General features: G+C 39.7%; 1 protein-coding gene and 1 long non-coding RNA gene across 6 annotated transcripts in view; one reads left to right on the forward strand and one right to left on the reverse strand.

Moving 5' to 3' along the window:
* Positions 1 to 27,213, reverse strand: part of wbp1l.L (WW domain binding protein 1 like L homeolog) — a 96,223-nt gene that overhangs the window by 45,672 nt on the left and 23,338 nt on the right. Inside the window, exon 1 of one of the 4 annotated variants that reach the window (XM_018241691.2) lies at positions 930 to 1,070. The exons of 1 other annotated variant lie outside the window; for it this stretch is intronic. The gene's annotated coding sequence lies outside the window, so the exon portion shown is untranslated. Of the gene's footprint in view, positions 1 to 21; positions 237 to 262; positions 546 to 929; positions 1,071 to 27,213 lie in introns of those variants that run through there. 2 more of the 4 variants (XM_041568682.1, XM_041568680.1) reach the window with 2 other exon arrangements.
* LOC121395352 lies at positions 1,478 to 11,941 on the forward strand. Of its 2 annotated transcripts, none has more exons than XR_005962418.1 (3): positions 1,478 to 1,852; positions 11,177 to 11,240; positions 11,680 to 11,941. It is a non-coding gene; the product is annotated as an uncharacterized LOC121395352 (long non-coding RNA). The 2 variants fall into 2 exon arrangements; XR_005962419.1 differs by lacking the exon at positions 1,478 to 1,852 and adding an exon at positions 7,845 to 10,412 and having other exon boundaries at positions 11,171 to 11,240.

Here is a 27,213-nt window from a genome sequence, read left to right on the forward strand (position 1 = left end):
TGCCCTCCAGCTCTTGTTTACCTGACACTCAAGGATCAAACATTCTGGGAGTTGAGGTTATTTAATGATCAGCAGGTTTCATGTTCAACGTCCCTGAATTGTTTAACCCCCCCCCCAACCCTTAGATATGGGTCCCAGATACTTTAATTCCAGCCTTGACTTCTGATATCAGCAGTAAGGCTATCAGACCAGAATATACAGTTACTTTCTCAATCTGTCCAGTTATTAAAGGAGACATTTAGTTTAAAAAATAAGAACGTACCAGTGCATTATTGTCACGGTTGGCGCCCTAAATTCAGAACCGATGCTAAGCACCCTGTTCTTGGCTCTTGCTTCCGCCTTTCACCTCGGGAGGAGCCCTCGGTTTATTGGATGCCGCCAGGTCTTATAAAGAGAGGTGCAAAGCGAGGGGTTCTGAACAAGCTAAGGGGCACAACCAGAGCCGGACCGGGTGCAAAAAACAGCCCGGGCAAAAAACAAACAAAGCAGCCCACATATAAACACACACAAACACACACAAAGAGACACACAACCACAGAGAGACACAAATACACAGAGACACACACACACACAGAGACACACACACACAAAAAGACACAAACACAGAGAGACACACAGACACACACAGAGACACACAAACACAGAGAGACACGCAAACAGAGACACATACACACACACACAAACACACAAAAAGACACACAAACAGAGAAACACACAGACACACGCAGAGACACACACACAGAGACACAAACACAGAGGCAGAGACACACAAACACAGAGAGACACAAATACACACACAGACAGAGACACAAACACACACAGAGACACACAAACACAGAGACACAAACACACAAAAAGACACAAACACAGAGAGACACACAAACACAGAGAGACACAAACACACACAGACACCCCTACCTCCCCCCTACCTCTCCTAGGAGCTTCGTGAAACAGCACGGGAACTCTGACACCTCCCAGCCCGTCTGCTGGCCAATCACCTTTGCCTTTCCCTGACTGATCTTAGGAGGAGGGAGGAGGAACACGCAGCGTGTGTGTGTGTGAGAAGGAGAAGCACAGCCTGCATGCTGTAAGTCTCTCCCCCCTGCCCAGACGCTGCAAATTAGAAGCAGCCCATTTCTAAGGTAAATGGAGTGGGCCTTCGGGAAATTGCCCAAACTGACAGATTGTCAGTCCGGGTCTGGGCACAACTGTAAAGCAGAGTCTTTTGGGCAGACGGTCACCAGGGCTGGTCCTATCAAATGTGGGGCCCAATTGGGACCATGTTGGCGGGGCCCCTAGACAAAGTGTTGCTGGCTACTGACACAGCAAGTATTTAGAAAAATAAGGGCATACAGGCACAAAATAGAAAGGAAAGGGGCAGTGCGGGGCCCCCAGAGGTGCGGGGCCCAATTGGGCCCAATTGGTCCAATTGGCCTAAGGCCGGCCCTGACGGTCACAGTACAAGGCGTAGGCAGAATCGTAGTCAGATCAGGCCAGGTCGGGGCAGGCAGAATACAAAACAGAGTCAGGCAGGCAAGGGTCAAACCAGGAGGTCAATCAGTAGGGATATAGAGTAAGCAAAGTCAGGCAGGGGTCAGGATACAGATGTCAGAATCGTCAAAAAGCCAGGCAGGGTTGACACCAGGAATCAGAATACAGAAAGCACAAAGCTAGGAAGCACCAGGAACAAACTCCTATAACGGGCAAAGTCCTGTAGCCCTAATGAGCTTTTTATACTTTTCAATCTTTAAATCTCGAAGAGGCGCTCCCTAAGAGACCGGCGCCTGCGGCAAGGAAGCTTGGCGCGGCGTCCCTGCAGGCGTCCCTGCCGTTCCCCCACTAGACCACCATGGTGAGTTTTTGTTACAATTATACTCATTTAGATATAGAAGAATTGTGCTTTAAAAAGTAGTGTTTCAGGCTGATCTATTGAATATTAATGCAAAAACCTTAATAATCCCTCCCTTCTCTTCCACTTCCTGCTCCCTGAATTCCCACGCTGTGCCGGAGAGCAGGCGGCACTCCGCACACTGCACTGTAGGACAGGAACCAATCAGCAGCTAGCAGGACCTGATAGGAAACTGAAGCCTGTCTGTGCTTGTGTGACAAGTCAAGAGGACATCATTTGCATAGAAAAAGCTCTACCTTTACTGTTACAGAATGAAACACTTTAAGGTTTTTATAACTGCATGAATTGAACAAATTATACTTTGTAATATTATAAATACTAATGAATGAGTTTATGTTGAAGATGGAAAGTGCAATACAAATCCTCACTGCTCAGCTCCACCAGCTGACTTCATTTGTACAATATAATTCAGTGTACAAGGCTCTCTGGAAATAAAAAATTTAATTTAACAGACCAAGTCATTTAAAAAAAAACAAAAAAAAAAAACAGGTTTAATAATAATAGGCAATGAAAAACAGTATAAAATTCCTGAGACAGTTTCAGCGACATCAGTTGTAGATAATATACAAACATACACAGATAGTTGTATATAGTAGTCTCTGGCATATTTTAGTTGAATGCCATTCAAAGGGATCCTGTGCATATTTTGATCAAAACATAACTTGTTTGATTGGTAATTATAATGTAATATATGTATTTTCTTCCTTATAGCAAATGTGAATCAGATACTGTGTGGTATCATTCAACATTTTTTGTTAAATAGCATTGAGAAAAGGTCTCCATTTTTAAATATACAGGCATAGGACCTGTTATCCACAATGCTCGGATCCTGGGGATTTCCGGATAATGGACCTCTCCGTAATTTGGATCTTCATACTTTAAGTCTACTAAAAACCCAATAGGCTGATTATGCTTCCAATAAGGATTAATTATATCTTAGTTTTGATCAAATACAAGGTGCTGTTTTAGTATTACAGAGATTACTATTAGTATTGTGGCTGGGATACACAAAGTAGAGTCCAGATTTTGAAACCTGGACCTGACCCAAAACCTGAAGTGACATCATCGGAAGTGGGAAGGAATTTTAAAAAAAAGGGGGTAAAATGGAATTTTAAGGTGTAAAAGGTGCCCATATTGAGACCCTCAAACCCCACCATGAGACCCACAGATAAACCTACCACCCACACCTGCACCGTAGGCCACCTGGCTAGTCACCTCACTATTCCCGACCCCTGACACATGCATACCTTTCAACATTTAGTTGTTTCCATCCCCTCAGGCAGGATGCTACATTTTACAATACTGGTGTGGAACTTCTTTCCCTGGTGCGGACAAAGCTTTTTTTTTTTTTTTTTTTTCTTAGTAAGCTCTGCCGGGTTACTAGCAGGGTTCTGTGACAAACTACGCGAACCAATGGCTGAATGGTCAGAATGAAGCGGCGCGTGCTTACCCCATTCCAACCGCTGCCTCCACCATTGTGAGACTGCAAGTGAACCGGGCGGAGCTCCTGTGGCCGGCCACCAATAGAGTATATCGCTGCAGGAAGGAAGAAAGACGAAACGCCGATCACAAGGGATGTTTGTTCAGCCGTCCAATAAGAAGGAAGAGTAAGAAAACTCTGCCCGAGTGGGGAAGGGGTGGGGCTTTGAGGTGGCTATCGCATGACCTCTTGCACTCTGTGGACAGGGCTGCACCTTCCTTCCTGCAGCTCTGTACGCTATTTTTGCCCGGGCCCGGTAGCTCCGCTTGGTTCACTCGCAGTTTCTCACAACAGTGGTGGCGGCGGTTGGAGTGAGGTAGGCACCCTTCATTCTTACCCTTCAGCCATTGGTTCCCGTAGTTTTCCACAGAGCCCTGCTATAGTATTTATTAGATGGTTTTATTAATGCCATGTGATCATCTCCTCTCGATATATTGTGTATATGCTCATTTACTAACAGCAGCCATATTTCAAGCTAGGCAGTGACTAATCAGTGATTAAACCTGTTCGGTAACTTTTTTATTGCAAGCTATAATAAAAGCAAAGAATTCTTGAACGGTTTTCTTAAGTTGAGCCTATCCATCAATGCAAGAAGGAAAGTAGATTTACTAAACTGTCCCTATCTATACCTGCAATCTGAACTACAACTCACCCCCAACCCCAGTCAGGCCACTAATGCGGACATTGCAGTTCCCAGAGAGCTGTGAGGCTGATATTCCTGCTGTATGCTCTTTGAAGAAAAGTAATACATATGCTTAGGGTGACTTTTCGGCCTTTTGACTATCTGCAATAACATTTTAGTTGTGTTTACCAGTGAAAATGATAAACCCAAAGAGTTCATTCTGCATGGCAAAACATTTACAAGACTTACAGTGAATGTGTGCTTCCAGGTTTCATTACCATCAATAATATGCAAGAAGTGACTAGCCATTCAGAGTTTAAAAGTTTAAAAGCCCTGTCAAAAAAAACTGATGAATAATAATAAGATGATTAATAAAAATATACACAACTCTAAAGGTGCCCATACATGGAGAGATCTGCTCGTTTGGCGATGTCGCCAAACGAGCGGATCTCCCTCCGATATGCCTTGAGGTGGGCAATATTGGGCTGATCCGATCGTGGGCCCTAGGATTTTTAATCCCATCTGATCGAGATCTGGCCGACTTTCGGCCAGATGTCGATCGGGGAAGCCCGTCGGGGGCCCCCATACATGGGCCAATAAGCTGCCGACTCGGTCTGTCTGCAGCTTTTATCGGCCCGTGTATGGCCACCTTAAGAAAGAGCTTTGTGGGGAGTGAGTGAAGAAAGGGCTTTGTGGGCACTGGTAGAGGCCATTTGGACAGATCTATAAGGTAGGGTTGGTTTTCATGTCCGGGCACAGAGACACAAGCTAGGAAAGGAAAGGTGCCTCTATATGGGTTCTGGGGGTATTTATATATGAAATCCTGATTTACCTGATTTAATTCCTAAATTTAGTGGGGCATGGTCACAAAAGGGGGTGTGGCCTCCTGAAAAAACCTGTTTTTGCCGCATGACTCCCGTAGGCGTGCATTTCTTTTGTGGGCGGGGCTTCACATGCCACACACACCATCCCTTTACCTTTTTGTTCCCAATTCAAGCACTGCCCAACCCTAAGATGTTTATATCTCCTATTTCAATGAAATAACGATCTACTGACATTCACACTAAAGTTCCCACTACCTCTGCAGTCACACTCCCGTCTCTTACACCTACAGCCACTACTCAACTAAAAAGAACAGTTTCAATAAACTGAAAAACATTTTATTAATGTGTTCTTAAAATGGACGAAAATGTCTTCTACTCTTAGGCCGGCTCCATTTTTGGTGGTAACATCTTTCAGGCTCTGCAACATTTTATTAATGCGTTCTTAATATGGACGAAATCATGTTCTGCTCTTAGGCCGGCTCCATTTTTGCTGGTTAGATCTTTCAGGCCCTGCAACATTTTATCAATGTGTTCTTAATATGGACGAAATCGTGTTCTGCTCCTAGGCCGGCTCCATTTTTTCTGGTAAGATTTTTCAGGCCCTGCAACATTTTATCAATGCATTCTTAATATGGACAAAATCGTGTTCTGCTCTTAGGCCGGCTCCATTTTTGCTGGTAAGATCTTTCAGGCCCTGCAACATTTTATCAATGCGTTCTTAATATGAACGAAATCGTCTTCTACTCTTAGGCCGGCTCCATTTTTGCTGGTATGATCTTTCAGGCCCTGCAACATTTTATCAATGCGTTCTTAATATGGACGAAATCGTCTTCTACTCTTAAGCCGGCTCCATTTTTGCAGGTAAGATCTATCAGGCCCTGAAACTTTTTATGAATGTGTTCTTAATATGGACGAAATCGTGTTCTGCCCTTAGGCTGGCTCCATTTTTGCTGGTAACATCTTTCAGGCCCTACAACATAAAGTACATTGCTTATAGTAAATACAGACAACTTCAGGCATAATATTTATTAACTACATGGTTTCTTCCCATCTCCCCATACTTCTTGTCTTCTTTTCACCCTCCCTTTATACCTCCACATAACAGTTCACAAACCCATATGTATTATAAGGAATAATGTTCCTCTTCTCCAAAAATATGATATAATATGGTAATATGATATATTGACATAAATATACTATATATTATTACAGAACCCTTTGGTGCCTTTGAATATCATAGAGCACACTTACTCATTTCTATTCTGACTTGAATAGTTGGCTTGTTCCAAGTAAAGAATCCTAAAATGAAAAATAACAGTTAGGGCATAATGCAATAACTAGTCTGTTTTATTTTCATATAATTCAGAAGAGGCATAAATATGTTGTAAATTATTTCCTCATAAATGATGCCGATCATCAGCTATAATCAGCGCTTAATGATAAAATTTGTGTCATGTGACTTACTAAAATTTGCGTACAGGTATGAGACCTATTATCCAGAATGCTTGGGACCTGGGGTGTTCCAGATAATGGATCTTTCTATAATTTAGACCTTCATACCTTAAGTCTACTAGAAAATCATTTATTACATTAACATTAATTAAACCCAATCGGCTGGGTTTGCCTCCAATAAGGATTAATTATATCTTAGTTTGGATCAAGTACAAGTTACTGTTTTATTATTACAGAGAAAAAGGAAATCATTTTAAAAAATTTGTATAAAATGGTGTCTATGGGAGATGGATTTCCTGTAATTTGGAGCTTTCTAGGTAAAAGGTTTTCAGATAACGGATCTGTATTATAAAAAATAATGAGGATCTTAATAGTCATTTTGGGGTTCTATTCCTTTAAAATAGATATAGACAAAAACATTGTACCATTGTTTAGGCATTGCTTCTCTTTCTTCCATCTGCCAGTGTGATTTCGAGGGGCTGAGAAAGAAAGAAATTATAGTTTCAGTAAAAATCCTAAAATAATGATAAAATGGGAATAAAGTTTATAACCATTCCATTGATCTAAACAAGGGTGTTGCCCTACTGTGTTAGATATAATCTGGTATTGTGTAAAGTAGATGCAATCATTAACATGGGGCTACGTTTTTTGCCCTCTAGATTGCCCTAAATATCTGCTATCCACATATAAAATTCAAGATATCAGGGGTTCCTAATATCATACTAATTTAAGTTTCACAGACCAACATATAGAACATTCATGGTAACTACTTCCTCTGCTTCACATTAACCCTTAAAACACAAAAAACTTAAAATATCTCACCATGGTTCCAAGAATGTTGCCTCTCTCTCTTCCACTTTGGGGGGAAATCTTCAAAGGCTAAAAATCACAAGATAGTAATGTATTGTGAATAAATGTTATTTCTGCATATAGCTTGATTTATGCACGTTGTGTCCAAGAACATTATAGTATCAACTGGTACAGGCATGGGAATTCTTGGGACCTGAGGTTTTGTGGATATATTATTATATAGCATGTTTTTCCATTCACCCTGCAGAGCTTACATTCCCATTTATCAATTAATAGTATATGCTCTCTAGGGCTTTATCAAGTTTATCTACCCCCTGTATTATTGGCTTGAACCTCATGCAAACACAGGGACAGCATATAATCCCTGTACAGAGAGTAGTAGTCAGTAGCCAAGGATTACAGCGCTGCAAATCAACAATTCCAATCCCAATACCACCAGTTCCAACAGTTATGTGTATAGGACGGGGTCATAGAGCATTAACGTCCATAATATTGAAACGTCAAGCATTCAAATGTTTTTAGATTCTTGAAAGAAAGTGAACTGTGAATTATTAACAGCCAACAACTTACTTATTTTTCTCCTTTTAGCCATCTCGCCTCTTTCATCCATATTTTTAGGCATTTTGCCTCTTTCGTCCTTTGTTTTAGGCATGCCGTCTCTTTCTTCTATATTGATGTTGTCTAGAACACAAAGAAGATAAATATATATATATATATATATATATATATATATATATATATATATATATGTATATTTAGAGAAATACAATGACCTATCTAAGCTGAGCAATAGAGTAAAGCTTGAACTGCCACACACTCTAGGGTCACTATTATAAAAAGCTAATTAACATGAGTGTAATCATGCTTGGGCGCAAAACCCCAAAAAACAAATGATAACATACAGACTACCTGCAGAAGATTTTAGGGATCAAATACAGAACCCTCAAATTTAGTAATAGCAATCAATGTGGTGCTATGTAGTAGTCAGTCAATATCTTCTATAATATGATGTATTTTACAACTATGGGGTCATTTACTATGCAGAATGCAGTGTGCAAACAAAAATGCCACAATCGGCCACTTTTTTGCGCTTTGCACACTGTGTTCTGCCTTAACGGAATGGCCACAGGCCTCAACACTCTGGTAAATATGGGGAGGGCACTTCTTTACAGGACTGGATATACTTGTAACTACAGAATGATACTTGTATAAATCTATTAATCCCCAACTTTGTTTCGTGGCAAGAGAAGGCCCTGACCTTAAAGTCAAGCTTAAAACAATCTAAATAGTAAAAAATGTAAAGACTAACGAAAAGCCTACCCATTTTTCTTTTTCTGTTGACAGGCCCATAGTCTGCTTTGGTGGTATCTAGTAGGAAAATATAGATAGAATTAATTTAAAGAGCTCAGTACACTTGGCATACAATATAAATATCAATATGTACATGGCAGGGTATAATAATGGTATAACTTACTAGCAGTTGGGCGACGTGACTCATCTTTTTTCCACCTTGGGGTGACATTGACAGGCCCATTGTCTGCTTTGGTGGTATCTAGTAGGAAAATATAGATATAATTAATTTAAAGAGCTCAGTACACTTGGCATACAATATAAATATCATTATGTACATGGAAGGGTATAATAATAGTATAACTTACCAGCAGTTGGGCGATGTAACTGATCTTTTTTCCACCTTGGCGACACATTGACAGGCCCATTGTCTGCTTTGGTGGTATCTAGTAGGAAAATATAGATATAATTAATTTTATGAGCTCAATATACTTGGCATATAATATAAATATCATTATGTACATGGAAGGGTATAATAATGGTATAACTTACCAGCAGTTGGGCGCTCTAACTCCACTTCTTTCAAACTTGGCATGACATTTTGTTTGACTGGATAAAAAGAAATATTTTTCATAAAAATCATAGGATAATGATAAAATTGGAATTATAGTTGTAAAGATAAGCATCTAACAGGGTATAATGTCAATGGTATAGGCACATGGGCAGTGAATTTGAATGCAATTCCCATTAAAGCTCACTGGGGTACCACAAGCCTACACTGACATTGTCCCTATAGACAGATCAATGAAATTCCACTTACCAAAAACAAAAGTTGGGCGCCGCAACTTGGGCTTCCACAGTCGAGTGGTGTTCTGCAAAACTGGGGAAACATATTTATTATAAAGACCATATTATAATGACGAGAGAAATATTATTTTATATAAACACAACGTAATTCAGATTTTCTGGCCAGGATCCCAGGACAACCAATTACCGGTAGATCACTAGCAGCCAGTTGAAAAAGGATTGGTTGCTATGGGTTACTGCCAGGGTGCAAATTTGCCCAATATTAATTAATGACAAACATAGGTCCAAAAGCACTTGATGGAAGGGCAGACTGGGGGCACTTCGTAGGGATGGGCGAATTTGACCCGTTGACTTTAAGGTGATATTTAGGGTGTCTATCTGCTGTTTTTTTAATTGGTAAAAGTGCAGCTTATGGGATAATTAGGACTAATTGGACACTTCTGGATATTCTTGATATTCTTGTTATGGGTGAAAGGGGATGTGAAACTAAAAAGTTCAAAACCCACTTCCTCAAACAATAAACACATTTTTACATTTGAAAAAAAAATAATCTTACTGATGGTTTTCTTTTCAACAGCCCCTTTGTCTTCTGATTTAGCGGAATCTAGAATGGAGAAATGTACAGAGATACTTTAACCTTTATAAGCTCAGCACATAAAATACAAAGAGGGTTATGAGATATTAGAAGCAAATATTACTCTAGTTCTTATCACCTATAGCAACCAACAAACAGGTTGAATTTACTTGTCACACGTTAACCAGAAAACATCTCCTTGGATGCTGTTGTTTACTGCACTTGTGCAAGCTTTGTGCCTTTTATTACATATGGGGGGGGGGGGAATATAGACACATTTATATGAATATAAGGCCAATGATTTGAGAGGAAACTTCTTCCTGACCTTTCTCCACCTAATGTCCCAGACCCACTAGAGTCAGTTTAATTGTTGGCTTGAAGGGATGATTTTAAGGGACAAAGTTGAAAACAAGGAACAGGTTATATGAAAATGATGAGATAATGATCAAAAGGGAATAAATGTTATTTATGTATTCAAATTCACTAAGCACTATAATCTCATTCCATTCGAGTTTTCCAGTGTCCCACATTGGCTGGGGCAAGCGCATAAGCAGTACAGAACTCTTCATGGGAAGAAGAAGAAGATGGTGGCCTAGCACTTAGTGAACATTAACTAAAGCTGATGTGCCAGCCAGGGGTAATAGGTAGGTGACTAAATTCACAGAAATATTTAACAACTTGGCACCTTCCAGTAATAGTAATTATGAAAGTATTAATAGCCAAAGCTTACCAGTGTTGCCTATTGTTGGAAGGACATCTGCTTTCTCCTTATTGATGTTATCTAGAAGATAGAAATGTATAAAAAGTCAATGCTGTTTAGAAGCTGAACACACATGACAAAAACTACCATCATACAATAAATACATACAGCATCAATGGTATATATATAGAGAACCATGGGCAAGGGGGAAAAATGTAAACCCTATACTACAGACAGGGAGGTGCAAAACTTAGGGGTATATTTATCAAAGAGTGAAGTTAATAGTGAAGTTCCGCCACTAGAGTGAAATTCCGCCACTTCCCATTCATTTCTATGGGGTTTTTAAAGGCGTATTTATCAAAGGGTGAAATTTTACTTTCACCCATTGATAAATACGCCTTTTAAAATCAAAAATGAATGGAGAGTTGCAGAATTTCTCTCTAGTGGCGGAACTTCACTCTTTGATAAATTTACCCCTTTGACACAACCCCATATGCATAGGCCCCAATACATGTAACTATTTCAATAAATGGCATTTGAATAGTCCAAAAGTACAAATGAACCCACAGAACTCTTTCCTCATCAACTGGATCGTATGCTAAAGGATTAGACGAGCAAAGCACAATACATTAAATTATGTTTGGCTTTTTCTTATTTTTAATAAAGATTCATACCTGTCTCAACTTCCTGCTCTTTTTCTAGAATCAGATCTTTAACAGATCCCGAGCTCCTAACTGAGGCTGGGTCTAAAAAAGAAAAAGTGAAAGAAAGGGTAAGTTCTCCTTATGTCTAACTATACCTTTGTATAAAACATTTATATATACTTGTACAGGTATGGGACCTTATCCAGAACGCTCCGGACCTGGGGTGTTCCAGATAATGGATCTTTCTGTAATTTGGAACTTCATATATAAAGTCTACTAGAAAATCATGTAAACATTAAATAAACCCAATAGGCTGGTTTTGCTTCCAATAAGGATTAATTATATCTTAGTTTGTATTAAGTGCAAGCTACAGATTTATTGTTACAGAGTAAAATGAAATCATTGTTAAAAATATGGATTATTTGGAAAAAATGGAGTCTGGGGAGATGGACTTTCAATAATTTGTATCTTTCTGGATAACGGATCCTACACCTGTATATGTATAAATGTAGATATAATTATACCTGTTTTCTCATCATTCTCCTCCTCTTTCACTTTTAAATCTAGGAGATCCATTTCTGGTCTCTTGTCCTTTGCTGATAAAAAAAGAGAGAACGAAGGGTTGGTTTTCCTTTGATCTGACACCAGATCAGCCACAGAGCCAAAAATAGTATTGAAACTGAAGCCATACAAATCTATACAAAGCTCTTTTCAGCAAATAATATTATGATTTCTACCTGATGATTCTCTTTCTGCCTTCTCTCCATCTCGAGACCTCCAAGACAATGGGGCTTGATCTGTCAAGGAAAAGTTGAATAAAAGATTTTTAGTTGAATGAAAGTATGTTTATCTAAATTATTGGGGAAAAACTCTGGATAAGAGATCCCATAATTGTATATAGAAATATAGATATAATTATACCTGATTTTATATAATTCACCTCTTCTTCCACCTTCGAATTTGGGAGATCCAGTTTTGGTCTCCAGTCCTTTGCTGATAAAAAAAGGAGAAAGAAGTGTTAGCTCTCATTAGGTCTAACAGCAAAAAAGAAAAAGGAAAAAATCTTGAATATGAAGCAATGCAAATCAATACAAAGCACTTTTCAGCAGATAATATTATGATGTCTACCTGATGGTTCTATTCCTTTTGCCTCCTCTCCATTCTGAAGGTCCATCAGAGACCCCCAAGACCTCATCACTGGGGCTTGATCTGTCAAGGAAAAGTTGAATAAAATCATTTTAGTTGAATGAAAGTATGTTTATCTAAATTATGGGGGATAAGAGGTCCTATACTTGTAAATATAAATATAGATATAGTTATACCTAATGTATCATTGTCCTTCTCTTCCACCTCTGATGGTTCTTCTACCTCCTCTACGTCTCTAAGGTCCATCAGAGACCCCCAAGATCTCATCACTGGGGCCTGGTCTGTCAAGGAGAAGTAAAGATACGGTTAGTCTTATCTGCCTTATAGTTAAAAAGAAGAGTCCTCAAACTGTACTTAAAGATACTTCTCTGTATAAAGAGCATACTAATACACAGGTTAGCCAAATGTTGCAAAGTAGGGTTGAACCCTAAACTGGATGCTGGGTTTGGTGCATCCCTACTTCGAGAAGCCAATTTTTCTAAGACATTTTAAAATTATGTCATTGTATTATTCCAAAAATACCTTAAGTAAATTATAAAGTCCATTACCTAAATCTTTAAAATCAACAGTCTCCTCCTCAAGATTATACTCCATTCTCTTTCTAACATAGAAAAATAAAAGAAAGAATTTTTATTTGACAGTTGTTAAATTCATACTTGTACTACACCATTATCTTATTTATGTACAGGTATGGCACCTGTTATCCAGAATGCACGGGACCTTCCCCATAAGGGTAAACATTAAATAAACCCAGTAGGTTTGTTTTGCCTCCAATAATGATTCATTATATGTTCGTTGGGATTAAATACAAGGCACTGTTTTATTATTAAAGGTATGAGACCTGTTATCTAGAATGCTTGGGACCTGAGGTTTTTTGGATAACAGATCTTTCTGTAATTTGGATCTTCACACCTTAAGTCTATTAGAAAATCATGCAAACATTAAATAAACCCAATAGTCTGGTTTTGCTTCCAATAAGGATTAATTATATCTCAGTTGGGATCAAGTACAAGCTACATTTTTATTACTACAGAGAAAAAGGAAATCATTTTTAAATATTTTGATTAGTTGATTCTAATGAAGTCTATGGGAAATAGTAAGGTATCCAGAAACTCATTATCGAGAAAGTTCCAAATTACGGAAAGGCTGAGAAAAAGGAAATCATTTTTTAAAATGGGAATTATTTGATTAAAATGTAGTCTATGGGAGGTGGGCTTCCTATAATTTGAATCTTTCTGGATAACAGGTTTCAGAATAATAGATCCTATACCTGTACAATAAATAGGTTTATATATTGAACATACATTGAATTACATACATAGCAACCAATAACTGATACAAGAGGTGGGGGCCCTGTCCAAAAGATCTTACAATCTAGAAGGTGAAGGTGTTAAGACACAAGGTGTGGGAATGGGTAAGATCAAAAGTAAGTGAGATGTACCATGGGGTATTGCATATTTTAGATGAATGCCCAGCCATGTCTTTGGGGCCCTTTTGTCTTCAGACCCCATGTCTTAGGCTTGCATGGCCTGTCGTGCAACATCTTGAGCTCCACAAGTTGCCAGACTTTTGCATAGAGGATCAAGTGGTTCTCCGTTTTAACATTGGGATTGGCTGTTCAGCACCTCCCAACTAAACAGGGGCGTAACCAGGTCCGGACTGAGAATTAAAATAGGCCCTAGCATTTCTGGTACACAGAGGCCCAATCAGCCCACACAGAGGCCCAAACAGCCCCCACCAGCCCACTAAATACTGACTTACTATGGCACTTTATACCAGCCCCTCTGGCATTTGCCAGAACCCACAGATTGCCAGTCCGGGCCTGGGCGTAACTACAGAGGAAGCAGACTCCACGGCTGCAGGGAACCCAGGAGGTAAATGGTCCCATGAGTCCCTAATTCATATATAATTTCAATAAAAACTAGTAAAACAGGTCAACCTCTAGACAGTTTGGGGACCTGAAAAATAATTTATGTGGGGCCCAGTGATATCTAGATTAACCTCTGCAACTAAAGATCTTTTACTAAACTCGATCTCAATGTGACACCGTTGTGCTAAGGCAGAAAATAGCTCAAATGCCTCATTCCCTGTCATTGCCTCCCCCAGAGTTTTATGGCAAACATATTGCCTCAGGAAGCTCAGTTAGTGATGGTGAAAATCTTGAGCCATACCTTAAATGGGTTGTTCAGCTTTTAGTATGACGTAGAGCTTGCTATTCTGAGTTCATTTGTAATTGGTTTTAATTTTTTATTAGTTATTGGAAAGAGTTAGAAGAAGACGGCAAATAATGCAAAAAGTATAGGGAAAAAAATGAAGACCAGCTGAAAAGTTGGTTAGAATTAAAATTTCTATGACATACTAAAGGTTATGGTAAAGGTGAACTTCCCCTTTAAAAACATACTGGTATTTGCTACTTTAATGGGGCAGAAAAGCAATGATTACATACATTACTAATGTACAATAATTCTATAGGCTGAGCAGCCAAAATGAACATAATCATGGGTAGGAAGCTGGAGGTTAATTGTATGTTTTATGTTTGGTGCAGCTAAATACATGCCCACCCCTAAACCTCATTGGTTATGTTCCCACCCGGGTATAAATGTACATGTTTATTGACTTGTTTGTTTTGTGTTTTGTGTGTGAGTGTCTATATCCATGCTGCTATCAACTGACACTCTCACTCAGGCCCATTGCTAAAGGCAGTTGGTTTAGCCGGTAACAACTGTAAGAAGGGCAGCACATCTCTATACAGACTGTAATCTAGGGATCTGTTCTAATAAGAAGCACATCTATATTAAAGGTTTGTCTAGAACTCAGGCTGAATAACTCCCTTTCCCTCCAGTAAAGCCTGATGTCCTTATAAAAAGCCTGCTTGGCATACAGAGCAATAGGACAGGGCATTGCCTTTTTTCTTTCATAGTTCACAATTGTAACACATGAAAGTCCTTATTTCTCATGAAATCCACTGCTGAAGTGCAATAATAATGATATATCTAGCAGGGAGCACTAAGTGATAGTGATAGCGTGCCATGGCTACTTACAAATTGAAACAAAATTCTGATACTAATACTCAGACACTGAACCATGGAATAAGGGCTAAATATAGCGGTACCTTGTCATACTATAGGATATAATATTGTACATAAACTTACCTGAAATCTCTCCGAAAAACAAATATCTCTCTCTCTCTCCAAAAACAAATCTCTCTCCAAAAAAAAAATATATATCTCTTTCCAAAAAACAAATCTCTCTCTCTCTCTCCAAAAAACAAAAACAAATCTCTCTCTCTCCAAAAAACAAAAACAAATCTCTCTCTCTCCAAAAAACAAAAACAAATCTCTCTCTCTCCAAAAAACAAACCTCTCACTCTCTCCAAAAAAACAAATCTCTCTCTCTCCACACAACAAATCTCTCTCTCTCCACACAACAAATCTCTCTCTCTCTCCAAACAACAAATCTCTCTCTCTCCAAACAACAAATCTCTCTCTCTCCAAAACAGCTCTTAATGGAAATGAGCCTTACACAGCACAAGATGTTATTCTTATTATGATGTCATCGGTCTTCAGCCAATAGCAACAGAGCAGATGACTCACAAAGGTGTTATCCTTATTGTGATGTCATCTGTCTTCAGAGAATAGCAACGGAACATTTTTATTTAAAATTTTAAGAAATGGTGGAATCCTATACATAGGCCCACAGTGCTGTGTTATTGGAAGGGTTGTATTTTATATATACTTTTGGCTAAATAGGAGGTAAAGTAAATTTGGAATTTATATACAAGTATGGGACCTTTAGTCCAGAATACTCAGGACCTGAGGTTTTCTGGATAATAGATCTTTCCATAATTAGGATCTTAATACCTTGTCTACTAAAAAATAATTTACACATTAAATAAACCCAATGGGCTGGTTTTGCTTCCAATAAGGATTCATTTTCCAAATAATAGATCTCTCTGTATTTTGGATCTTCATACCTTAAGGGGCAGATTTATCAAAGGTCGAGGTGAATTTTCGAATTAAAAAAATGTGAATTTCGAGCTATTTTTTGTGTACTTCGACTAGGGAATAGACCAAATTCGATTCAAATTTTAAAGAAATTAAAAAAATCCGAATATCTAAATTTATCATGTACTGTCTTTTTAAAGATTCTACGTCGACCATTCTCCATCTAAAATGTTATTATGCCAGGTTCATCCTCATTAAAGAGGTGGTTCACCTTTGAGTTACCTTTTAGTATTATCTAGAGCAGTGGTCCCCAACCAGTAGCTCGGGAGCAACATGTTGCTCCCCAACCCCTTGGATGTTGCTCCTTGTGGCCTCAAAGTAGGTGATTATTTTTGAATTCCTGACTTTAGGCAAGTTTTGGTTGCATAAAAAACAGATGCACTGCCAAATGCCTCCTATAGGCTGCCAGTCCATTTAGGGGCTACCATTAGCCAATCACAGCACTTATTTGGCACCTCCCAGGAACATTTTACATGCTTGTGTTGCTCCCCAACTCTTTTTTTTTTACATCTGAATGTTGCTCACTGTTGAAAAAGGTTGGGGACCCCTGATCTAGAATATGTAAATCTAAGTAACTTTTCGATTGGCCTTGATTTTTTCTTTTTTATAGCTTTTTAATTATTTGCCTTCTTCTTCAGATTCTTTCCAGCTTTCAACAGGGTCACTGACCCCATCTAAAAACAAATGCTCTGTAAGGCTACACATTTGTTGTTATTGCTACATTTTGTTATTCATAGTTTTATTCAGGCCCTCTCCTATACTGTACATATTCCAGTCTCTTATTCAAATCAATTCATCGTTGCTAGGGCAAACTAGGCCCTAGCAACCAGACTGCTGAAATTGCAAGTTAGAAAGCTGCTGAAGAAAAAGGTAAATAACCACAAATAAAAAAACAATGCAAACTGTCTCAGAATATCACTCTCTACATCATACTAAACATTAATTTAATGGTGAACAGAACAACCCCTTTCAAGTTATTTGGGGGAAGAGAGTAAATGATGCTGTTTGGCAGGCGAGGCCTCAGTGCTTATATACATATATATATATATATATATATATATATATATATATATATATATATATATATATATATATATATATAGGTGAGGCCACTATGGGTGTCAGGCAAGGTGAAATATACTTGCTAGGTTTGACATATTCAGTGTAAGAGACAAATGTCCATTACAGTCCAGAAAAGACAGAAAGGCAGTTTCAGATTAAAGCAGATGGGATGGATACATATTAACATATTCCTTCATGTAAATAAACTAGACACACCCAGCAGCTCAGATTTCTGGTAGAGCGTGAAGCCCACCCTAATATCTTGTGTACTCCAAGGTAGGCCCTGATCTCCTCCCAAAATAATGAGGCAGATATAGCTGCTAATAAACTAAACAGGAGAGATCAGGGAGTACATTTTTACTATAGGGATTTCACTTCACCAAGTCACTAAAATTGAATATACAGGTATGGAATACTTCTCTGGAAACCCATTATCCAGAAAGCTCCAAATTACTAAAAGGCTCCCATAGACTCCATTTTATCCAAATAATCCACTTTTCCTTTTTCTCTGTAATAATAATAATAACCTGGTGTATTCCGCAAAACAGATCTTTCCGTAATTTGGCTCTTCATACCTTAAGTCTACTAGAAAATCATGAAAACATTTAATAAACCCAATGGGCTGGTTTTGCTTCCAATAAGGATTAATTATATCTTAGTTTGGATCACGTACAAGGTACTGTTTTATTATTACAGAGAAAGAGGAAATCATTTTAAAAAAATTGGATCAATTTGATAACATGGAGTCTATGTGGGACATTTACTAAGATGTGTAATTGCGCCAGCGTCCACTTCGCCGCACTTCGCCGCACTTCGCCGCACTTCGCCAGCGCTACGCAAATTCACTAAAATCCGAAGTTGCGCTCAGGGGTAGCGTAAGGTTGCAAAGTTGCGCTAGCGTTAATTCGCCAAGCAAAGCAAAGTTACGCTAGCGATGGTTAATTTGCATACGGTGCCAAATTGAAGTTACAATGGAGGTATATGTAGCAGCACTACACAAGCCTGGGAAACCTTCAAAACAGCAAATAAAATGTTTATTTTGCCCTACACATGTGCCCACTGTATAGTTAAGTTGCCATGAGTTAGGAAATGTAGGGGGAAGGAGGGTAGCCCCAAAAAAAATTTTGATCTCTTTCAGCCTATCACCCATAAAAAATGATAAAACGCTAGCGTTTTTTGGGACTTAGAAAAATTTTTAACTTTTTTTGAAGCAATCCCTATCTACTGGCGAATTCACGCTAGCGTTAGGCGCTTTGGCGTTTAGTGAATTTGCCCTTATGGGAGACAGCCTTTCCGTATTTTAAAGCTTTCTGGATAACTGGTTTCCGGAAAATGGATCGCATAACTGTATGGCTGATTGAAACTTTCCAATTGGTCTTCATTATTTATTTTAATTATTTACCTTCATCTTCTGATTCTTTCCAGCTTTCAAATGGGGGGGGTCACTGACCCCATCTAAAAACAAATGCTCTGTAAGGCTACAAATGTATTGTTATTGCTACTTTTTATTACTCATCTTTCTATTCAGACCCTCTCCTATTCATATTCCAATCTCTCACCGGATCCTGCATGGAAGACCGTCTCCTCCGGTTCCAGCTCTGCCTCCTGGACAATTTGCAGTTGCCCCCCCAGGTTAGTGCCACCCCCACACACTTATTATACTAATTTACACTTACATTCACACTTACACACAGACAATTTTGGGGGATCAGGGGGGTCACATACATTTACAGCACTCACGCCTGCAAACGCACACAACAGGCAATTTGGCTATTGTACACACATACTATTGTGTCTCTTTTTTTTTTCGCATTGTCTTGTTTGGAGCAGAAAGGCATGGGTACCCATTTTAGATTCATTAGAATGGGGGGGTAAAAATATATTTCTGTGTTTTTACCCCACAATAAATGCAATCAATGTGTTGGGAGGTGTGGGGTGCAGGAGGTCTCAACACAGAGAAGTTTGCAGTTGGGGGCCCAGGTGATGTTGTTGGGAGCCCCGGAGGCTGCAGGCCAACCCACCCCCATCCAACACTGGTGCCCAACCTTTACTAAGGAATAAAAATGAGTGTATGGATTGTGTCACATAGAAAATTGGGCTTACCACAAATTTTTAAACCATTAGATGGGGGTGCCCCACACAGAGTGTCCAACTACCTTACCTCTGGTACAGGTCTCTTATCCTAGCCTTTGGTGCTCTATATTAACCACCCTAGGATGAAGGGTACTTCATGTGCATGTACCTGCTAAAGCCTTGGAGGAGGAGGAGGTACTTAAAGGAGAAGTCAACCCCTTCGGCGCTAAAACCCTCCCCCCTCCCCTGTGTTGTCCCCCCTCCCTCCTCCCCCCTGGCCTACCTCCCCCCCGGGCAAATGCCCCTAAGTTGCTACTTACCCCTCGGAGCAGGTCCTGTCCATGGAGTTCACAGGCGCCATCTTCTCCCGTGCGTTCTTCTTTCTGGATTGCCCAGCGTTTGGCAGCGCATGCGCAGTAGGAGTATTTAGCTCTACTGCGCATGCGCCGAAAGTCACAAAGGTTTCCGATTTCTTTTTTCGGAAACTTCGTGACTTTCGGCACATGCGCAGTAGAGCTGAACCGGCAAATGCTCCTACTGCGCATGCGCCGCCAAACGCTGGGCAATCCAGAAAGAAGACCGCACGGGACGGGAGAAGATGGCGCCTGTGAACTCCATGGACAAGACCTGCGCCGAGGAGTTTAGTTCAAAAGACCTTGAAACACAGCGGGGCATATTTAGCAACGGTGTTACCACAATTTGCCATTAGGGAATACTCAACTCTGATCTCTATCCACTTGTATAGATTTTAGGACCATATCAATACAAAAAAATTTTGCCATATTTTCACCCTTTGATAAATATTCCCCTAAATATCATATATTAGTTTTATGTCAAAGAAGGGAAAATGGGCAACTTTGTTTTGGAATGAGACATTTGCATTTCTGCTGAAGTTACAGGTTTAATGAAGTTGGGAGAAATCAACAAAATGAACAGTTTTACTACAAGTACTAGTAGTTCAGAAAACTAAACCATATACAGGTATGGGATCAGTTATCTGGAAGCCTGTCATCGAGAAAGCTCTGAATTACAGGAAGGTTGTCTCCCATAGACTCCATTTTATCCAAATAATTCAAAAATATTTTCCCTTTTTCTCTGTAATAATAAAACAGTACCTTATACTTGATCCCAAAAGAGATATAAGGAATTCTTATTGTTAGTAAAACCATCCTATTAGATTTATTTAACACTTAAATGATTTTCTAGTAGACTTAAGGTATGAAGATCCAAATTATGGAAAGATCCAGTATCGGGAAAACCCCAGGTCCCGAACATTCTGGATAACAGGTAAGGTTGCCACCTTTTTTCCGGGTGGAATCCGGCCCGGATTTCCTAATTTGGAAAACCGGGCAGACAGCTTTAACCCGGGCAGCCCTTCAAAAAACCCGGGCTGTCTGAGTCAAAACCGGGCAGGTGGCAACCCAGATTACAGGTCCCATGCCTGTATCCCACAGTCACTTGTCAGGTCTGTATAAATGAAGGAAAGCAAACTGTGTGCTCCTTCTTGGTATCTTACTACCGTAGTCAACAGACACTATTTCAAACTTGCCCCCCAGCGAGCTTACATCTCCAGTGCTTAGAACTGTGTAGGGGCTAGACTGGCTCCTGTAGATTGGGCAGTCGAGATCTTTTACAATAAAAGAGCCACATTTCTGACCCCATTAGTTCATCATAGGCAAGACCTGGGCCCAAAATAACATTATCTATTAGGGTCAGGCCACACTGGATGTTTTGGGGAGATTTGGTGGCCTGGCGACTAATCACCTCTTTTTCACTTCGGGCAACTTCGGAAAACGAATCGCGGCATGTGATTAGCGCCGGCGTTTTTTCATTTTAGCCGGCGCAGAGTCAGGGAAGGCATTTGGGGAGATTGGTCGCCGCAAAGACGAGGCGATTAGTCGCAAGGTGACCAAATCTCCCCAAAATGCCCAGTGTGGCCTGACCTTAATAATTAATGTTAATTTGGGCCCAGGTCTTGCCTATGATGAACTAGTGGGGTCAGAAATGTGGCTCTTTTATTGTAAAAGATCTCGACTGCCCAATCTTATGTTGCCTCTATAGATAAGGTTATAAAGCACAGTTAGTAGCAATAAGGCACTTTGTGGGCTTAGAAACACTAATTGAGATGCCCGGTCATGTTCAATATGATTTAAAAAATCTGATGAGGACTGGCAATATTAACCCTGCAGGTGTGGTAGGGGAGATTTATACGTAGGTATGAATTTGGATACCATGGGGCAAATTTACTTACCTCCAAAATTGCGCCAGTGACGGCTTCGCTAACATCGCAACACTTCACCAGGCGTAGATCCGCCAGAACAACGCTAATTCACGAAAATCTGAAGTTGCGTCCAGGGTGCCGAATGCTTGCGAAGTTGCGCTAGCGTTAGTACGGCAAGCAAAGCGAAGTTACTCTAGCATTGGCTAATTTGCATACGGTGGGTAGTTAAAGTTAAATGGACGTATATGTTGCAGCATATACATTACACTACACAAGCTCAGGGAACTTTAATAAAATAAACTAGAGTTGTTATATTGCCCTACACATGAGCCCAGTGTATAGTTTATGTGCCATATGTTAGGAAATGTAGGGGGAAGCCGGGTACCCCAAAAGAAATTATGATCTTTTGCAGCCTATCACCCTGTAAAAAGTAAAAGATGCCAGTGTTTTTTTTGGAATTTTCAACTATTTTTTGACCAAGTCCTTTCTACTCTATTGCACTTCGCTTGGTCTGAGCTGGCGAAGGCAAGTCTGGCGCAAGAGGTAACGTTCAGTCAAATCTCAATCTTAGTGAATTAGAGTAGTTACGTTCGTTCGCCAGAGCACAACGTCGCTTGGCATTAGGGTGCGAAGTACCGCTAGAGTCTATCCTCTTCGCTAACAAAGTTACGCCAGTGCCCGTTAGTAAATCGGCCAGCGTTAGTCACTTTGCCCTTTAGTAAATTTCCCCCTATGTCTGTGGATATTCTTAGTTACTGATCCCAGCACTTTCCCATAATGCTGCCTTGTTTGCTTACTCACTTGTTTTTATAGCTGATTGGTCAGTTGTTTTCTGAAGACAGATATTGCTAACCTGGTCCAAACCACAACTGGCATAACACAGTGTCCAACATTTGATGCCGCACGCAAAGGTCAGCTTCACACCCTGATGCTGGAGAAGAGGTTTTCTATTTGGAAACACTTACGAAATACCCAGACAGTTACTGTTAAATTGCAGAAATAGACTGAATTTCAGGAGTGGGTTCTTTGGGATCAAGCTTATGCCCAGTTCTGGAGGTATGAGGGAGACATGTGGGTGGCCTGGTGGTGCAGTAGTTATGCAGTAGGGGACTATGTGCCCATTGTCTAAATCAATGATCCCCAACCAGTGGCTCATCAGCAACATGTTGCTCACCACCCCCGTGGATGTTGCTCCCAGTGGCTTCAAAACAGGTTCTTATTTCTCAATTCCTGGTTTGGAGACAAGTTTTAGTTGCATAGAAACCAGATGTGCTGCCAAACAGAGTCTCCTATAGGCTGCAAGTCCACATAGGGGCTACCAAATAGCCAATCACAGCCTTTATTTGGCACCCCCAGGAATTTTTCATGCTTGTGTTGCTCCCCAACTCTTTTTACATTTGGATATTGCTCACAGGTAAAAAAAAAAAATAGATGCCTGAACAATGATAAGTCTGAAGGTGTAGGTTTTGATTCCCACCATGGAATACTACCTGTGTGGAGATTGTGTTATTCTTCACCAGGTCCTGTTGTCTTTAAACATGTTTATAGGTTCATTTTCCCTAGCTTGTATGTGTGATAGAGAAGTAGATTAGTGTTGTGGAATGTGCGGGAACCAAACATACTACAAACATTTTGTTTTTATTAAAAAAAACATTATAGTCAGCATTGCCTTGTTATGCTGTTTGGTTTTGGACCAGGGTGTTACCAAATTTGTATGTTCACCCTGGATTTGTGTGGGATTCATCTGGGTGCTGTGGTTTCCCCCAAAATCATTCTGGTAGGTTTACTGATCCAGATAACACCAGCCCTAGTGTATGTGTATAGGGGTACAGAAAAAAAGAATACACAGTGAGCTCCTCTGGAGCAGGGACTAATGTGAGAGACTGAGCAATGTCTGTATAATATACAGGCTTTATATCATTTACATGTATGTATTCAAAAGCCATGTTCTAAAGTCTTGCACTGATGAGATCTGAAGAGATTGAAATAGTCTGTCTTCAAGTATGGGACCTGTTATCCAGAATGCTCTGGGACTTGGGATTTTCTGGATAAAGGATCTTTCAAAATGTAGTCCTTCATACATGAAGTCTACTAAAGAATCATGTAAACATTACAAACTATTATATCTTAGTTTGAATCATGTACAAACTGCTGTTTTATTACTGCAGGGGAAAAGGAAATCGGTTTTTTTAAAAAATTTGGATTATTTGGATAAAATTGAGTCTATGGGACATGGCATTTTCTGGTTTCAGGATGATGGATCCCACCTGTATTCAGGGCTGTATTTAGGTCCAATGCTGCCCTTGGAATTAGACCTAAACTCGCCCCTATGTTGTGCTCGCTGACGTCATACTCCTGGAACACTGACGGCATACGTTCGCGCTGACGTCACGCATTGTGCACGCAGACGTGACGTATTCAGCAGAAGTGACATCAGCATGCTGTGCACGTGACGTCACTTCAACATTCTTCCTCGGCCCCCCCTACCCCTCAACCCTTAAGTTTCGTCACTGGATTTCCTATGGAAATCCGTGGCAGAGGATGGGGAGGGTTTAAAATAAAAAAAATAGGCACCTCGAGGGCCACCCCAAAACCGTGCCACCCTAGGCACAGGCCCTCTGGGGCCTATATATATATATATATATATATATATATATATATATATATATATATATATATATATATGTGTTGTTTTCATAACATAATGCATCTGAAACCCTTGTCACTAGGGATGAACCAAATGCATCATCTTATGATTCAGCCAAATCCCGAATCCTGAGCGGTTTCCAGTATATGCGTCCCTCTGGCTGTGAGGATAGAAACTTGCACCCCGATTAGGTTTGCCACCTTTTCTTGAAAAAAATACCGGCCTTCCTATATTTTTATGGATTAATATCATTGGGATTAAGCTTAATTTTTACTGGCCAACCCTAACCCTGATTGGAAGCAGATAATGGTATTTTAACCCAATGTAAAGATAAGCCTATTTTATTGATTAGGGAGGCTGATATTATGGGCCAATATGGGTTCAATAAGCTGATGATATTGTGTACAAATGTCCTTGTAAAATCCCAACCCCAACAGAAATGTTTTTTAAGAGAGGAAACTGTCAGATTTCATCCTCTGGAAGGATGTGACAGAGAAAAGATGTTGGCAGCCAGCAGTGTTTACTTTCTGACCCATTCACTAGAAGCTGTATCTGAACTGCTATGATACTCCTGCTTTCTTTAGCTTGGAGTAATGAGCTCCATCAGCAGAATACAGAACTCTCTCACTTGCACCGATGGGTTTAAAGCTGGCATGCAGCAAAGGGGTGTGTTTGGGAAACTGGATTATTTTTGTGGTTCTGTGGGGGTGGAATGCAGTAATACCCTCCCCAACACAGGAATTCCAGCTTTAGCATCAGAAGCCACCAACGTGGTTTTAATTAGTTCAGAGATAAAAGCAGGGCCTGGGTTTTCTTTGCTGTGATCTCTTTTCTACAAACTAAGAGCTAAGTAAACACAGGTTTTTTTTTTGTTTGCTTAATAATGCCGACACTATATAAATACAAGATAATAATAAGCATTGTTAGAAGAAGAGCCTGTTCCACCCCCTTCTACAGCCGCCAGTTTTGTCCTAACTTATCCCCCATTTGTAATAAAAGGCACAAGCTTTGCCCAGGTACAGGCACCCACAGTAACCATTAAGAGGTTGATGTTAAACAGATAAGGTGCTACAGCGGCTTCAGTTTTGTTATATCTAATCAATTCTGAGCTGGTTTGGGTTATTACTGGTAGAAAAAACAACAAACACTCCACCCTTTCTGTGTATATGCAAACAGTGTCCTATTGCACTTGTTACCATTAAGTACAGGTATGGAACCTGTTATCCGGAAACCCGTTATCCATCTCAGAATGATGGGACAGCCATCTTTCATAGGGGCAGATTTACCAAAGGGCAAAGTGGCTAACGCTAGCGTCAATTCACTTGCGTTACCGCCCACAGGGACATCTCCAATTGACTTACAGGCGCAGGCACCAATGTCGCCAGGTGACAATTTGCTTTGGCGAATGGGCGTTACTCCGCAAATTCACTAAAGTGTGGATTTTACTGAACGTTACCTCTTTTGACAAAGTTGCCTTCACTACATCAGACCAGGCGAAGTGAATCTTCCTCAATATTTTGTCACTTACATTATATTCTGTGAGCCGAAAATGCATCAAAGTCCAAAAAACGCTGGCGACTTTTCTTTTTTCAGCCTGGTTGCCTGCAAAAGTCCTAACTTTAGTTTTTTTGGGGTAATCGATTTTCCCCATACGTTTGCAAACATATGGAACATTAATTTTACAGTGGGCTCATGCGTAGGGCATTAGAATAACTCTATTGTCTTTATTAAGGTTCCCTGGACATGTGTTTTAAAAAGTGTAATTTGTAAGTACAGGCACCAACATTTAACATAAAGACGTCCATACAAGTTTAAATTTTCCGTCCTATTCAAATTGACCTGAGCGCAAGATCCCTAGAGAAGTTTCGCTAGGCAGAAATGAACGCTATCGCATCTTCACTATCAAATGCTCTCATTGCCAAAGTAACGCTAGTATAAAGTCGCCAGCGTTCGGCACCCACGACGAAACTCCGCATTTTAGTGAATTAGCGTAGTCTGAGTGAATTTTCAACCTGGCGAAGTGTTGTGCTGGGTGCGAAGTAGACAATGGAGAATTTTTGCCGGTTAATAAATCTGCCCCCTAGACTCTATTTTAAACCAATAATAACAGATTTTAAAAAAATATTTTCTTTTTCTCTGTAATAATAAAACAGTGCCTCGTACCTGATCCCAACTAAGATATAATTAATCCTTATTGGAAGCAGAACAATCCTATTTGGTTTATTTATTGGCAGATTTATTAAGGATCAAGTTGTGTTTTCCACAACTCAATCAAAAAAACAATTTTTCGGGTTTAAAAAATAATGAAATTTTTCAAGATTTATTGTACCCAGACCCTGGAAAAACACCATCTAAAACCTGTCGAGGTCATGTAGGAGTCAATGGCAGAGGTCCTTGAACCATTAGAAGATGTTAATAGTCTTTATGATGTTCGAGATTTTTTCGGAGGGTTTTGCCCGAAAACTCAATCAATTTAAGCAATTTGAGTGTTTTTCCGCCAAAAAAAGATAAATTCAAGTGTTCGGGTTTCGCAACTCGAACTTGCTGAATCAAGTTTTTTCCATTCGAGGCTTTTTTTAAATAAGAAACCATTTGAGTTGTGAATTCATTTGAAATATAAAAAAACTCGACCTTTGATAACCCCCTAATGTTTAAATGATTTTTTAAAGTACATTTAAGGTATTTGTATTATGTAAAACCCCAGCTCCGGAGCATTCTGGATAAAAGGTCTTATACCTGTATAGTGAATTTACTTGTGATTTTTATCATATCCAAGCATATCTAAAATATGTTTACAAGTTTTATTTATGAAATAAGATCTCAATACAAGAATATTTAACCTAAGGCTGTAGTTGAATTAATGTTCCCAGCTTGCCCTAATAGCCACCATGCTAAATATTGTACATCAACAGCTGGACAGCTACAAGACTCCCTGTGACCTACTGTTA

Source organism: Xenopus laevis, chromosome 7L (assembly GCF_017654675.1).
Source record: "Xenopus laevis strain J_2021 chromosome 7L, Xenopus_laevis_v10.1, whole genome shotgun sequence".
NCBI lineage: Eukaryota > Metazoa > Chordata > Amphibia > Anura > Pipidae > Xenopus > Xenopus laevis.